Source organism: Amblyomma maculatum, chromosome 1 (genome assembly GCF_055883805.1).
Source record: "Amblyomma maculatum isolate TAMU_Amacu chromosome 1, ASM5588380v1, whole genome shotgun sequence".
NCBI classification, from domain to species: domain Eukaryota; kingdom Metazoa; phylum Arthropoda; class Arachnida; order Ixodida; family Ixodidae; genus Amblyomma; species Amblyomma maculatum.
The window spans coordinates 130,978,746-130,991,718 of record NC_139344.1 but is presented as its reverse complement, the minus strand read 5'-3'; positions in this window follow the sequence as shown (position 1 = coordinate 130,991,718).

The window sequence follows — 12,973 nt, the reverse complement described above, 5'->3', positions numbered from 1 at the left end:
AGCGAGGTAGTCCCGCCCTCTTTTTTGTGTGTGTCGCGGATGATTTTATTGCGAAGTTCGTATGAGATGTGACTATGACTGCAGCCGGCGAAATGTCAGGAAGGTAGGAACGCAGCTTTCACTGCAAGAAATTGACGGAGAGAAAAAGAGAATCGGCCCCTGCAGACAGCTAGCATTGCCCCATCGCATGCCGCGATCATATTGAAAGATTGAGACAAGATTTTCAAAATTCTGAGCACTGAAGATGAGGTTATATCGAACATTTGCGTTTTTTTTTTTCTTTTCTTTTTTTCACATGGACAAAGTTTGTACTTTCATCGCTAGGTGCAAGCACGCATCCAGTGAGGTGTTGCGGAAAGTAGGTGTATGTACTATAGTAATAGAATGTAGTGCGTGGTAGTTTGCGGCACTCGGCAGAAGAAAAGCAATTGATTTCTTTAAATAAATCAGCATTGAAGTTAGTACAACAGTTTCATTTGAGGCTTTGCTTTCCTACAATTGTGCCTACTGCCAAGGTATGCCATTTTTTTACCTAGGTTTGACTGCTGGCTTTTATAGCATATTTTTCATTACAACATTTCAATTCTTTGCGGTTTTGCAGTGTTTGTTATATCGAGATTTGGCTGTACGAAGTTGGTCCTGCCAAGCATCTGTGCGGCACCTTTCATTTGGCGCTTTCTCTAACGCCGCACCCCACAACATACAGAAGCAGACGCAGTACAGCAGGCACCAGTGGCATTTCAAATTAGTTGCATGAATACTTTGAAAATTGCATAAAGACAAACAACTGAGGTGACATCATATTGAGAACACTGTTACATCACTGTAGTACCTCACGTGATCACATTCGGGAAAATATCAGTTATTTTCAAAATCCGCCTTTTGCGGGACGATATGGTGCCATCATGGGGGAGTGGGCGAGAAACAAATTGGACGGCAGTGTAGCAGACGACGCGAAAGTGCACCAAACGAAAAGGCCACGCCAACGCAGGTAGAAAGTGAAACTCCCCCCTTTTTTGGCCTCGGGGCAGAAAGTAGAGAGTGATTGAAGTATATCATGTTCACGCAGTATGGGGGAATGTACAGCATTTTCACAATCCACTCATCAGTTCAGTTCAGGCGTTCAGTCGTGTCCGACTCTTCGTGACCCTATGGACCATGTCACGCCACGCTTTCCGGTCTCTCACTATCTTCTTAACATCACATAGCTTCATCTGCAATGCCTCGAGAATGCCATCTAACCATCGCGTTCGCTGCCTACCCCTTCTCCGGCGACCCTCAACCTTTCCCAACATCAAATCTTTCTCCAGCGACTCCTCTCTTCTCATCAGATGACCAAAGTAGCTGAGCTTTAACTTTAGAATTTGTCCCTCCAATGAGCAGTCAGGGTTTATGGTCGACAATATCGACTGATTTGATCTTCTGGCAGCCCAAGGAACTCGAGTCTTCGCCAGCACCACAATTCAAACGCGTCAATTCTTCGGCGGTCAGCCTTTTTCACAGTCCAACTCTCGCATCCATACATCACAACTGGAAAGACCATAGCACGGGTTATACGGATCTTGGTTGGCAGACTAATGTCTCTGCTCTTTACTAGGCGGTCAAGGCTAACCATTGCTCTCTTTCCCAGAAGCAGGCGTCTCCTAATTTCATGGCTGCAGTCTCCTTCCGAGGTAATCTTGGCGCCCAAGAACAGAAAATCTGTCACAGCTTCCACTTCTTGTCCATTGATGCTCCAGGACTTGATAGGGCAAGACGCCATGATCTTCGTCTTTTTAATGTTCAGTTTAAGCCCAAACTTCTCACTCTCTTCTTGTACGCGCATCAGAAGTCTCTTGAGTTCCACTTCACTTTCTGCCTTTAAAGTGGTATCGTCCGCATATCTAAGGTTGTTGATACGTTTTCCAGCAATCTTCACTCCAGCTGAAGACTCGTCCAGACCGGCCTTTCTCATGATGCACTCTGCATATAGGTTAAATAGGCGGGGCGACAGTATGCAGCCTTGCCTCACCCCTTTCTCAATCGGAAACCAATCAGTAAGACCATGCCCAGTTCTGACTGTGGCCTCTTGCCCTTCATAAAGGTTCCTGAGGAGACAGATGAGGTGAATTGGAACTCCCATCTCTTGGAGAGCTTGCCACAATCAATAAAGCAGAAGTAAATCGGTTTCTGGAACTCTTGCTTTTTCCATGATCCAGCGAAGGTTGGCAATTTGGTCTCTAGTTCCTCTGCCCTTGCGAAACGCAGCTTGCACGTCCGGAAGCTCCCGATCCACATACTGCTGCAGCCTACCTTGGAGGATTTTTAACATCACCTTGCTAGCATGCGAAATAAGCGCGATCGTGCGGTAGTTGGAACAATCTTTGGCACTGCCTTTCTTTGGAATGGGGATGTAAACTGACCTCCTCCAATCCTGTGGCCACTGCAGGGTTGTCCAAATCTTTTGACATAATGTATGCAGTGTGTTAACAGCGTCGTGGTTGAGGTTTTGAAGCAACTCAGCTGGAATACCATCAATTCCGCTAGCTTTGTTCTTGGCAAGGCTGGCTAAGGCCCGTTCAACTTCACTCTTCAGGATGCCCGGCTCGAGATCAGTAATCACAACCGGCTTATGTTGGGTTTGCACATCCGGATCTTTCTTGTACAGTTCTTCTGTGTATTCCTGCCACCTCTTCTTCATCTCTGAGGCTTCAGTGAGGTCCTTGCCTCGTTTGTCCTTTATCACGCCCAGCTTAGCACAGAAGCTTCCTTTGATATCTTTGATTGTCTTATACAGAGCTCTTGTGTTCCTTAATTGGCTGTTGTCCTCAACTGCTTGACACTGTATATTCAGGAAGGCATTCTTATCTCTCCTTGCTATTTTCTGAAAATCCGCATTGAGAACCTTGTATCTTTCTCTTTCCCCCATACCTTTTGCCATCCTCCTTTCCTCAGCTATTTGCAAAGCCTCTTCAGATAACCAGTTTGCTTTTTTGCATTTCTTTTGCTTTGGAACTACCTTAGTAGCAACTTCTTGTATTATATCACGAACATCAGTCCACATCTCTTCGGGCTCTTTTAGGGTTAGATCTAATTCTTGAAATCGATTCCTCACTTCCACAGCATATTCTAATGGAATCTGATCCAGATCATACCTGAAAGGCCTTCTAGTTTTCTGCGTTTTCCTCAATCGAAGCTTAATTTTGGCAACAAGAAGCTGATGATCGGTGCCACAATCGGCCCCAGGCCTTGTTTTTACTGCTTGTATAGCGCTTCTCCATCTCTGCCGGCAAATAATATAATCGATCTGATTCCTGTACAGACCGTCCGGTGAAATCCATGTGTACAGGCGCCTCTTGTGCTGTTGAAAATGAGTATTCGCTATGGTCAGGTTGTTTTCTTGACAGAACTCTACTAGCCTCTGCCCAGCTTCATTTGGCTCACCAAGACCGAACTTGCCTGTAATTCCGGATATTTATTCACTCCCGACCTTAGCATTCCAGTCTCCTATGAGAAAAACGACGTCTGATGATGGGGTGCGGTCTAAAAGGCATTGTAGGTCCGCATAAAATCTCTCAACGTCAGCTTCTTCAGCGCTTCTTCAGCAGCAGTGGTCGGTGCATAGACTTGGATAACTGTTATGTTGAAAGGGTGACCTTGGATCCGAAGTGAAATCATTCGGTCGTTTTTGGGGTTGTACCCTAGCACTGCTTTGCCCATTCTTCTGTTTACTATGAGAGCGACCCCATTCCTTCTCTTGGATTCGTGCCCACAATAAAAGACATAATGGTCGCCGGAGTTAAATTCTCCCATTCCGGTCCACTTGAGTTCGCTGATACCCAAGATATCAATGTTCAATCTGTCCATTTCTCGCTTGACGATATCCAGTTTACCTTGCGTCATAGATCTTACATTCCATGTTGCTATGTGATATATCTCCTTGCAACATCGGACTTTCCGGTCGCTTCCCGACACATCCACAACTGAGCATCCTTTTGGCTTTAGCCCAGCCGCTTCATTCGTCCTGGAGCTACTAGGAATCGCCCTTTGTTCATCCCCAGTAACATGTGGGACGCCTTCCAACCTGGGGGGCTCATCTTCCGGCGCCATATCGATAATGGTATTGTGACTGGCCATAGGGTTTTCTTGGCAGGAAATACTGGAGTGGGTTGCCATTACCTTCTCCAGTGAATCACATTTTGTCAGAACTCTCTGCCGTGACCTGTCTTCTTGGGTGGCCCTACACAGCAGAGCTCACGACTTCATCGAGTTTCGCAAGCCCCTCCGCCACGACAAGGCAGTGATCCATGAATCCACTCATAATGCACGCATATACTATCTTCGTATTGTAAAAGCGTGTAGCGCGGGCCGTGTTCGACGTGACAGAATGGGACGCTCTCAGCGTGCAGGTTTTCGACAGACAGGAGAGCGCGGAGGCAGAGAGACAGAGAGGGATCTCAAAGGCCAAAGCAGCCAGGGCTTTGTTGATGCTGCAGAGCTAGGTGGAATCGTCTCCTGTGACTTTGGCATGGTGCAATGGGCGTCGCTTCCTCCTCGCGTCATCTACAATCGTGCAGCTATTGTCCTGGCCAGAATGCACACCTGCAGGAAACGAACGGCATTTTTCTGGCTAAGGATGATTCAGGGCTCTAGCCGGTTTCTGCCCTCGGGAGTCGGAACGGATGTGGTCGCAGTGGTGAAAAGGTTCTCAGTGCACAGCGAATGGTCATTCTGTTGTGAAAGGATCCACAACCTTTCTGCCTCCGCCGCGATTTCTGCGGTATCGACTTGGTCACACATGTGCATCTCCTACATATCGGATGCGCATCTCAGTCAGGAACCAACCCTGTTCTACGTCCAGAGCGATCCACTCTGCAAGTGAACGAGCATGAACCCTCCAGGAGACTCATTTGTGCCGGGCGGTGTCCTTGCCGTTGCAAACGGTTGGACGAAGACGACGATTATCAAGCTTCCTAACAAAGTGCATCTGGTTGCGTACACCAAAGGAACAAAATCCGAATGCTTTGGTGTGCACGGAGGCGAGCCTTTAAGGTAAAAGAAAAAATACTGTGCGTCGTGCAAGAGTGTCAAGTGCATCATTTGCTCCGAGCGGCAAAAACACAGATACTATAGGTACCTATGCATCTAAAGGAAATATGCATTTTGAAATGTACCTACTGAAGTTTGCACCCAGCCTGTAACGCAGCAGTGGTAGCTGCAATGAGGATTTCTTCGGTGCGTGATTGCTTTAGTTGTGCCGGGGCCTGAAGGTGATGTATTTTGTCGTTTCTTTTCTTAATGTGCGAAAGGGGTAGGTAGCTTAGATATCACAGGCGGCTGTGTGCGCAAGGCCGTAATATTTAGCATGTTTTATCGTGACTGCCACCTGACTAACAAGAAAAAAATGCGGCGTTTTAATGCACTGCCGTTCGCGAGCCTCATGACCAGATCAACTGCTCGGCTCGCGAACAGCGGTGCATCACAACAGACGGCCAATTTTTTTTTCCTTTTGGTCAGGCGGCAGTCGTGATAAAACATGCTAAATATTACGGTGTGGCGTACACAGCCACCTGTGATATCTGCGCTACCCGGCCCCTCGTCATCAGACGCGCCGAACAAATGCTCATTGCGGCTCTGACTGCTGGGTTACAGGCATGGTGCAAACTCCGCTAGATACTTTTCATCATGCACATTTCCTTTAGATGCATACATACCTGTAACGAAATGTTTTTCCACAGTCGAGCGTACGCAGTCGGTTGCTAAGGTCGGCCATTCACATCTTGACGCCTGGTGGCCCTAATTCAAGCTTCATGTCGTTGGTCGCGGCTCGCTGAAGGAAACCTGAAAAACCGTGTCTTGCATCTCGGCACGCTTTGAGAGTGGCAGCCGAGGTGTGGTTTGCATTGTTTTGCCAAGCCTGTGGCGGTCACCGCGCCGCCCGGCGCCGCCAGCCCCTGTGCACTGGCGACGCCGTTGACGCCGTCCAATGTGTTTCCGTCGTTCGCTGCTACGACTTCGCTCATGCGCATAAAATTCGCGCAAAAGGCGGATTGGGCAGAGTTAGTTTTTCTTCAGGAGTGCATGTCATATATTCTGCATTCTTCAGTGCACCCTTCAGTTGAGTGCCATGCTTTCAGCTTTTGTCACTAGATGGTGCCACAGTGTTTTGAACTCCTTAGATGAAGTGCTGATTGAGCCCACTAAAACTTTCATTGAAGAGGTGTTGAACAGATTTTAAACAGAAGTGGGTTCCACTTACACTGAAAACGTCCGACTACTGTCTGACGGGTTAAATTTACAATATTTGTTTTTTCTAGTGTTTTGTCAATTGAATTCTGGGCAAAATTATGTGCAGCATTTTTTATAAAACCACTCTGCAGTTTACAACAGACGTTCCATTGTGCCGATTTGAGGCCTAAATTTCAGTGTTCTGTCCTTACAAACCAGAAAAGCCAAACTTTCAGTGCCTCAGCAAAATATTCACTTGTTGTGATATATAAGTTTTCACAAAAATATGGTGGATGTATGTTTGATGGACGATAGCCTGCGTGCATTGGTAATAAAATTCATTCTTGGCTGTTCGTGTGTGTGAGTAAAGTGCATTGTGTTGACTTAAAAAAAAAAAAAGTCACCTTCCGTTCTCTTACAGCTGGTAATTGGGGAAGAAGAGCACGAAGTGGTTCAGCGTGTATTGGTAATAAAATTCATTCTTGGCTGTTGGTGTGTGTGAGTAAAGTGCATTGTGTGGACTTAAAAAAAAAAAAATCACCTTCCGTTCTCTTACAGCTGGTAATTGGGGAAGAAGAACTGGGAGCGGTTCAACAGTCAAAGGATGTCAAGTATCCAGCAGTATGTTGACGACATGGGCCCTCCTAAAAGTGCGTAGAGTTTAGAGAAGCCTGTTTCTATTTAAAGGCATTGGAATGATTTGCTTGACAATCTATTTGTTTTAACCCCATTTCTGCTCGTTTTTTAATGGTGTTTGTGTGTGTGCGTAGTAAGTAGGAGGCGTCGTGCTCTGGAGTGTGTGGGCTCTCTTAGTAGATGTTGTAGAAGAAGCAGGGCGAACACCAGGACGCCTCTCACTGCATTTAATCCCAGCTATTCCCACGACTCTCAATCTTCCAACATGGCGCTCAGTCTCTACCTCGCGCGCTCCGAGTCCCTCAAGATCACTTCTTCCTCCTCATCCTTCTGCTTGCTGATTCCTATGCGAATCTGCAACACGCTCTGCACCCTGAGATGAGAGGTATCTCGAAGACCACCAACGCTGCAGAACAAGGTTGATCCATAAGAGCCGTGCAGCACAGACTCAAATCACTCCGTAGCACCATCCCTGCATCAGCTCGCAACTCGTGCTTGAAACAAACTGCCGTTTCTGTGTATGGTCCGAGGGCTGTAGCTGTCATCATCAGCAAATCTAGTGCCAGCTCCTAGTGCCCCCGCAAAGCTGAGGTTTATAATGCAGTAGCCAGCAGGCCTAGCTGCCTGCCCTTTTTCTTTCTGCGTTGCGTGCAGTTTGCCTATGGTCGGTTGCGCAGCGAGGTAGTCCCGCCCTCTTTTTTTGTGTGTGTCGCGGATGATTTTATTGCGAAGTTCGTATGAGATGTGACTATGACTGCAGCCGGCGAAATGCCAGGAAGGTAGGAACGCAGCTTTCACTGCAAGAAATTGACGGAGAGAAAAAGAGAATCGGCCCCTGCAGACAGCTAGCATTGCCCCATCGCATGCCGCGATCATATTGAAAGATTGAGACAAGATTTTCAAAATTCATAGCACTGAAGATGAGGTTATATCGAACATTGGCGTTTTTTTTTTCTTTTCTTTTTTTCACATGGACAAAGTTTGTACTTTCATCGCTCAGTGCAAGCACGCATCCAGTGAGGTGTTGCGGAAAGTAGGTGTATGTACTATAGTAATAGAATGTAGTGCGTGGTAGTTTGCGGCACTCGGCAGAAGAAAAGCAATTGATTTCTTTAAATAAATCAGCATTGAAGTTAGTACAACAGTTTCATTTGAGGCTTTGCTTTCCTACAATTGTGCCTACTGCCAAGGTGTGCCATTTTTTTACCTAGGTTTGACTGCTGGCTTTTATAGCATATTTTTCATTACAACATTTCAAAATGAACAATTCTTTGCGGTTTCGCAGTGTTTGTTATATCGAGATTTGACTGTACGAAGTTGGTCCTGCCAAGCATCTGTGCTGCGCCTTTCATTTGGCGCTTTCTCTAACGCCGCACCCCACAACATACAGAAGCAGACGCAGTACAGCAGGCACTAGTGGCATTTCAAATTAGTTGCATGAATACTTTGAAAATCGCATAAAGACAAACAACTGAGGTGACATCATATTGAGAACACTGTTACATCACTGTAGTACCTCACGTGATCACATTCGGGAAAATATCAGTTATTTTCAAAATCCGCCTTTTGCGGGACGATATGGTGCCATCATGGGGGAGTGGGCGAGAAACACATTGGACGGCAGTGTAGCAGACGACGCGAAAGTGCACCAAACGAAAAGGCCACGCCAACGCAGGTAGAAAGTGAAACTCCCCCCTTTTTTGGCCTCGGGGCAGAAAGTAGAGAGTGATTGAAGTATATCATGTTCACGCAGTATGGGGGAATGCACAGCATTTTCACAATCCACTCATAATGCACGCATATACTATCATCGTATTGTAAAAGCGTGTAGCGCGGGCCGTGTTCGACGTGACAGAATGGGACGCTCTCAGCGTGCAGGTTTTCTACAGACAGGAGAGCGCGGAGGCAGAGAGACAGAGAGAGGGATCTCAAAGGCCAAAGCAGCCAGGGCTTTGTTGATGCTGCATAGCTAGGTGGAATCGTCTCCTGTGACTTTGGCATGGTGCAATGGGCGTCGCTTCCTCCTCGCGTCGTCTACAATCGTGCAGCTATTGTCCTGGCCAGAATGCACACCTGCAGGAAACGAACGGCATTTTTCTGGCTAAGGATGATTCAGGGCTCTAGCCTGTTTCTGCCCTCGGGAGTCAGAACGGATGTGGTCTCAGTGGTGAAAAGGTTCTCAGTGCACAGCGAATGGTCATTCTGTTGTGAAAGGATCCACAACCTTTCTGCCTCCGCCGCGATTTCTGCGGTATCAACGACTTGGTCACACATGTGCATCTCCTACATATCGGATGCACATCTCAGTCAGGAACCAACCCTGTTCTACGTCCAGAGCGATCCACTCTGCAAGTGAACGAGCATGAACCCTCCAGGAGACTCATTTGTGCCGGGCGGTGTCCTTGCCGTTGCAAACCTTTGGACGAAGACGACGATTATCAAGCTTCCTAACAAAGTGCATCTGGTTGCCTACACCAAAGGAACAAAATCCGAATGCTTTGGTGTGCACGGAGGCGAGCCTTTAAGGTAAAAGAAAAAAATACTGTGCGTCGTGCAAGAGTGTCAAGTGCATCATTTGCTCCGAGCGGCAAAAACAGATACTATAGGTATCTATCCATCTAAAGGAAATATGCATTTTGAAATGTACCTACTGAAGTTTGCACCCAGCCTGTAACGCAGCAGTGGTAGCTGCAATGAGGATTTCTTCGGTGCGTGATTGCTTTAGTTGTGCCGGGGCCTGAAGGTGATGTATTTTGTCGTTTCTTTTCTTAATGTGCGAAAGGGGTAGGTAGCTTAGATATCACAGGCGGCTGTGTGCGCAAGGCCGTAATATTTAGCATGTTTTATCGTGACTGCCACCTGACTAACAAGAAAAAAATGCGGCGTTTTAATGCACTGCCGTTCGCGAGCCTCATGACCAGATAACTGCTCGGCTCGCGAACGGCGGTGCATCACAACAGACGGCCAATTTTTTTTTCCTTTTGGTCAGGCGGCAGTCGTGATAAAACATGCTAAATATTACGGTGTGGCGTACACAGCCACCTGTGATATCTGCGCTACCCGGCCCCTTGTCATCAGACGCGCCGAACAAATGCTCATTGCGGCTATGACTGCTGGGTTACAGGCTTGGTGCAAACTCCGTTAGATACTTTTCATCATGCACATTTCCTTTAGATGCATACATACCTGTAACGAAATGTTTTTCCACAGTCGAGCGTACGCAGTCGGTTGCTAAGGTCAGCCATTCACATCTTGACGCTTGGTGGCCCTAATTCAAGCTTCATGTCGTTGGTCGCGGCTCGCTGAAGGAAACCTGAAAAACCGTGTCTTGCAATTCGGCACGCTTAGAGAGTGGCAACCGTACGCGGCAGGTGTGGTTTGCATTGTTTTGCCAAGCCTGTGGCGGTCACCGTGCCGCCCGGCGCCGCCAGCCCCTGTGCACTGGCGACGCCGTTGACGCCGTCCAATGTGTTTCCGTCGTTCGCTGCTACGACTTCGCTCATGCGCATAAAATTAGCGCAAAAGGCGGATTGGGCAGAGTTAGTTTTTCTTCAGGAGTGCATGTCATATATTCTGCATTCTTCAGTGCACCCTTCAGTTGAGTGCCATGCTTTCAGCTTTTGTCACTAGATGGTGCCACAGTGTTTTGAACTCCTTAGATGAAGTGCTGATTGAGCCCACTAAAACTTTCATTGAAGAGGTGTTGTACAGATTTTAAACAGAAGTGGGTTCCTCTTACACTGAAAACGTCTGACGGGTTAAATTTACAATATTTGTTTTTTCTAGTGTTTTGTCTACCACCAGCATCAGGCTACATAAAAGCATGCTTATTCACGGATAAATTGAATTCTGGGCAAAATTATGTGCAGCATTTTTTATAAAACCACTCTGCAGTTTACAACAGACGTTCCATTGTGCCGATTTGAGGCCTAAATTTCAGTGTTCTGTCCTTACAAACCAGAAAAGCCAAACTTTCAGTGCCTCAGCAAAATATTCACTTGTTGTGATATATAAGTTTTCACAAAAATATGGTGGATGTATGTTTGATGGACGATAGTCTGCGTGCATTGGTAATAAAATTCATTCTTGGCTGTTCATGTGTGTGAGTAAAGTGCATTGTGTTGACTTAAAAAAAAAAAGTCACCTTCCGTTCTCTTACAGCTGGTAATTGGGGAAGAAGAGCACGAAGTGGTTCAGCGTGTATTGGTAATAAAATTCATTCTTGGCTGTTGGTGTGTGTGAGTAAAGTGCATTGTGTGGACTTAAAAAAAAAAAAATCACCTTCCGTTCTCTTACAGCTGGTAATTGGGGAAGAAGAACTGGGAGCGGTTCAAGGATGTCAAGTATCCAACAGTATGTTGACGACATGGGCCCTCCTAAAAGTGCGTAGTGTTTAGAGAAGCCTGTTTCTATTTAAAAGCATTGGAATGATTTGCTTGACAATCTATTTGTTTTACCCCCATTTCTGCTCGTTTTTTAATGGTGTTTGTGTGTGTGCGTAGTAAGTAGGAGGCGTCGTGCTCTGGAGTGTGTGGGCTCTCTTAGTAGATGTTGTAGAAGAAGCAGGGCGAACACCAGGACGCCTCTCACTTCATTTAATCCCAGCTATTTCCTCGACTCTCAATCTTCCAACATGGCGCTCAGTCTCTACCTCGCGCGCTCCGAGTCCCTCAAGATCACTTCTTCCTCCTCATCCTTCTGCTTGCCGATTCCTATGCGAATCTGCAACACGCTCTGCACCCTGAGATGAGAGGTATCTCGAAGACCACCAACACTGCAGAACAAGGTTGATCCATAAGAGGCGTGCAGCACAGACTCAAATCACTCCGTAGCACCATCCCTGCATCAGCTCGCAACTCGTGCTTGAAACAAACTGCCGTTTCTGTGTATGGTCCGAGGGCTGTAGCTGTCATCATCAGCAAATCTAGTGCCAGCTCCTAGTGCCCCCGCAAAGCTGAGGTTTATAATGCAGTAGCCAGCAGGCCTAGCTGCCTGCCCTTTTTCTTTCTGCGTTGCGTGCAGTTTGCCTATGGTCGGTTGCGCAGCGAGGTAGTCCCGCCCTCTTTTTTGTGTGTGTCGCGGATGATTTTATTGCGAAGTTCGTATGAGATGTGACTATGACTGCAGCCGGCGAAATGTCGGGAAGGTAGGAACGCAGCTTTCACTGCAAGAAATTGACGGAGAGAAAAAGAGAATCGGCCCCTGCAGACAGCTAGCATTGCCCCATCGCATGCCGCGATCATATTGAAAGATTGAGACAAGATTTTCAAAATTCTGAGCACTAAAGATGAGGTTATATCGAACATTGGCGTTTTTTTTTTTCTTTTCTTTTTTTCACATGGACAAAGTTTGTACTTTCATCGCTCGGTGCAAGCACGCATCCAGTGAGGTGTTGCGGAAAGTAGGTGTATGTACTATAGTAATAGAATGTAGTGCGTGGTAGTTTGCGGCACTCGGCAGAAGAAGAGCAATTGATTTCTTTAAATAAATCAGCATTGAAGTTAGTACAACAGTTTCATTTGAGGCTTTGCTTTCCTACAATTGTGCCTACTGCCAAGGTATGCCATTTTTTTACCTAGGTTTGACTGCTGGCTTTTGTAGCATATTTTTCATTACAACATTTCAATTCTTTGCGGTTTCGCAGTGTTTGTTATATCGAGATTTGACTGTACGAAGTTGGTCCTGCCAAGCATCTGTGCTGCGCCTTTCATTTGGCGCTTTCTCTAACGCCGCACCCCACAACATACAGAAGCAGACGCAGTACAGCAGGCACCAGTGGCATTTCAAATTAGTTGCATGAATACTTTGAAAATTGCATAAAGACAAACAACTGAGGTGACGTCATATTGAGAACACTGTTACATCACTGTAGTACCTCACGTGATCACATTCGGGAAAATATCAGTTATTTTCAAAATCCGCCTTTTGCGGGACGATATGGTGCCATCATGGGGGAGTGGGCGAGAAACACATTGGACGGCAGTGTAGCAGACGACGCGAAAGTGCACCAAACGAAAAGGCCACGCCAACGCAGGTAGAAAGTGAAACTCCCCCCTTTTTTGGCCTCGGGGCAGAAAGTAGAGAGTGATTGAAGTATATCATGTTCACGCAGTATGGGGGAATGTACAGC